Below are 3,902 nucleotides of genomic sequence, written 5' to 3' on the forward strand. Positions count from 1 at the left end.
GGTCTCTGAAACATATTTTCCAAATTCATCCATGTGATCCAGATCATGTTATGGATTTGTTAACTTTGCAATACATTCGATTGAAACATCATAATTCTTTCCATGACAACAGTGTCTGATGTTACAAATGCCTAACCAGCAAGGTCAATAGTTGACAGATGGAAGTTGGAGCCACACAATTACATTTCCCAGTATAAAGAATGTAACTGAAGAGAGGTGGGACCTGTCTAAAACACACCAAATATTAAAAAGCACAAAAATAATTGCTTCAGATTGAATGAATCTTTCTTTGATACAACAACCAATCCAAGAATCTCTGAATTCCCTTTCTCTGGTAAAAGTCAAAACATTTTGAGCCAGTGGCAGTTTATCTAAATTATTGTTTTCCTTCCATCGGTCTTTAGGCTTAATTTCATTTGCTTTTATGGATATGGTAACCCTTTTGAATAGCTTTTAACCTTTTAAAAGTCGCCTTGACCCGAAGAACCTAAAAAAATTTTAATACAATATTGAATAATAAAAATTGAACAATTGAGTGCTTTTCTTACCAGCAGTGTACTTGCAGGGCTCTGGGTCCTAGAGCAGAGTTTCTGAATAAAATGAAATTAAAATACCTGTATATAGCTTGCTTCTAGCAGAAACCTTCAGCTCTGACCTCAGTTTCATTGGCTCCATTGTTCCTTCCGCCACCACAATATATTGGCTTTCTCTCCTCCAAAGGAAGAGTGTGCTTTATCCTGCAAGCATGTCAGTTTCAAAGGGCTCTTACTTTAAGTGTCCAGAGCATCATTATGGTAAATTTAAGAAATCTTCAGCTTTAGATTGTCTCTTTCAATAGCATATAATGTAGATAACTTCATGACCACATGTTAGAAACCAAGCCTTTTGTTTGCTTGTTTTTGTGTGTGTGTGTGTTTTTTCCCCCCCTCACCATAGTCTCCAGGGCATTTTCTATTTTCTATTTGGAAAGTTGCAGGACAAGAAGATGATCCATAAACACAACTCTTTTTTCATCTTTGTGATGTGGAATTTAAATATCAGACTAAAAGGAAAAAAAAAAAAAAAAACAGGATGGCATTCCTGCCAGCCTGTGAGAGGGGTAAGGACCCTCCAGTGCAAGGCTGCCCGAGTGGGCTCATGGTGAGAGCTGGGAGAGAGGGTCGCCTTCCCTGGGAAGAGCTACCGACTACCCGGCAGACCCGGCTGGGGCCCACGCTCCTGCATCCAGAGCCAAGGAGCACCTATTGTTGGGAATGTCAGTCCGCTATTCTGTTTCTCTCCCTCGCTATCTGAGAAGGGGATCTGCATTTTCTAAGCCAGTTGGCAGCATGCACCTCAAACAGCAATGCACTGCAGGCCCACGGTATAGACTGTCACCCTGTGATAAGTGTGCCAGCTCAGTGGTGCAAAGGTTTTCAGATACCCTCCCTTGGGCTATCATTCTCTTCCTCCTCCTTCCCTCGCCCTCGCACACGGTGAGCATCGGGCTCCCAAGCTCACTTCTCAGCACAGTTAAAATAACCCATCCCAGCCAGTGATGCTTAAAATTGAACCATGGTTCAGGGGAGCAGTAGGTTCTCCCTGCAAGCTCCCTAATGTGTTAAACAGCCATGCCAGGTAGCTCTCTCCCTTCTCAGAATCAACGACTTATGGAGACCATCTGTCAATGGAAGTTAGTTTTTATGCAAGTCCTCTAACCTAGTGTTTGAAGGATAAACACACTTGTACTCATATAGTTTCTTTAAGAACAGTATCTCCCTTAAATGTCTGCTCTAGCTGCCTGCTTCAACTGTGGGCCTAGAAACAGGAAAGCAGTGTAGGTTTCCGAGCCCCTCTGGTGACTGAGCGTGTACCTCCAACATGACTACGTTTGTACAGCTGAGGCTCGGCATGTAGGGCTCTTTAGATGGTTGGAATTATTTCATTTGGCACCGTGATTGCCTCAAATGATACATGTTTTCAGAGAGAGAAACACTGCAAAAGTAAACTCGAACCAATAGGGACATTTATTCTCCAGGTTTAAAATTAATTTCCTGTATTTCTCTGGCTTAAAAAAAAAATTCTATTGGAACTGCAACCTTATGAGAAGAAAAATCAGAAACTATTTCTTTTACACTGAGCCCAGTATCAGATGAAATGGAAATGTAAGGATTTCCTTAGCGTTAACCTACTGGAATTCTCCAGCTGAGAACTGAGGTCTGCAGGCTGTTTTAGGTTAAGACCTTGCTCCACTCCATGTTAGGTAATCAGATGTCATTTAGGCAAAATAAATGGGAAGTACTCAAGGAATCAGAAGAGGTGAAAGAGCAGAATCTGGTTTGGATAAAAGTTTAATTCTTCAGTTCCAAGAGGCATGGCCCTTCGAAGATGCTGAGCGAAGGCAGACAGGAGTGGCCGAGTAATGAAGATGGATGCAGCTTGTTATCAGCAAGCCGTTTACTAGGGCTTGACGTAACCTTAAACATTGCAGATAGCTCAATGGCACTTGCCACTAAAACCCTAATTAATGAATAGCAGGCCCTAAATTAACAATGTACATTTACAGATGAATTCTGGGCACTCATTAAATGATGTTCAAATACCAAGCAGAGACTGTTAGCTTATTCCTGCTGGAATGCTTCATCCACTGGGTGTTTGAGAGGTGCTTCCACCCAGGTTTTCCTGTCTCTGAGGCCTAGATACCAGCGGCAGAGCAGAAAGGGATGCCGTTCTCAGGAGGTAGGGAGTGCAGGGATGCAAGCTGAGTGCTGACACCTGTACTGCCATTAATAGGGGATCAGAAACAATCTCATGTTTAGCTGGTGCTGCCAATAAAAGTAAAAAAGAAAAGTTTCAATTCTAATCAACTCTGCCAAGGACGGAATAAGACTTTTCAGAGAGCGGCCCCACAGCGCACTTTCGTGGGCGGGCTGGAATGTACTCTGGAGGCGGAGGGTTTAGACAATGTGTAGATTTGTTTGGCAAAAGCTTCATTAATAAACAATTAAGGGCTTGTGGTGAGAGAGCCGGGGTCTGGCTGCTGCAGGCCAGGGTCCTGCCTGCCCTTCCATTTAAGCGGAGGCCCAGCCTGAAAGCTGAGGCGCTGTGCCCAGAGCCAACAAGAAATGTTTTCTGCAGCAACAGTAGCCAAGCTCATTATCTTACCCTGGTCTGTTGGGGTGTTTCCTCTTGATTTCGAGGAATAAAATGGGGAGCTGAGGACTTGTAATGTAACAAGGATGTAGCCCTCATGTGGAAGGTGTATATATGACTATTAAATAATATTACCTTCAATTGGCACAGAAGTCAAGACAGAAGCCAAGTATGAGTAAGAAATTGGAAAGTAAATTAAGGGAAAAAGAAATATTTTTTAAACATTTGTGGGAGGTGACAATGAAAGAGTGTCTTGCAAAGCTCCGGTGAGGAGTAGAACAAACAAATTTGAAGGGAAGGGATGTTCAGGAAGCATCTTCCTTTGAGATTTTGGCTTCAGCTAAAATCCTGGGGCAGGGCACTTCTGTTGTGAAGGGAAAGCCTCAGAGTTTTCTGAGCGGTCACTCTGCGGAAGCATCCATACTAAAGAAAGCACAGCTGCCTGCTCGCCGGGGGCACAGGGTAGAGGCTGTGGAATAGCCTGGGCAAATTCCCCACATGGCGGTGCCAAGACCCATGTATGGTCAAAAGCAAAGGCATTCTCTTGTTTCTATGGATCATTCCCACATCAGGCTTTTCAAACTTGTGTTTGTGTATGTTCAGGGACAGGGTATTCCTATGGTCCCATAGAGACAGTAAAAAGCAAACCAGCTTGCCAAAGGAGAAGAAAAAATAACTCTCAATTTTTAAAATGCCAAAGGGACTTGTGTTGGGGCAGGGGCCGGGGGATGGGGGGGGAGGGGGCTGTACTCTTCCTGTCTGCCAGCTAA

Source organism: Bubalus kerabau, chromosome 6, assembly GCF_029407905.1.
Source record: "Bubalus kerabau isolate K-KA32 ecotype Philippines breed swamp buffalo chromosome 6, PCC_UOA_SB_1v2, whole genome shotgun sequence".
Lineage (NCBI taxonomy): Eukaryota > Metazoa > Chordata > Mammalia > Artiodactyla > Bovidae > Bubalus > Bubalus kerabau.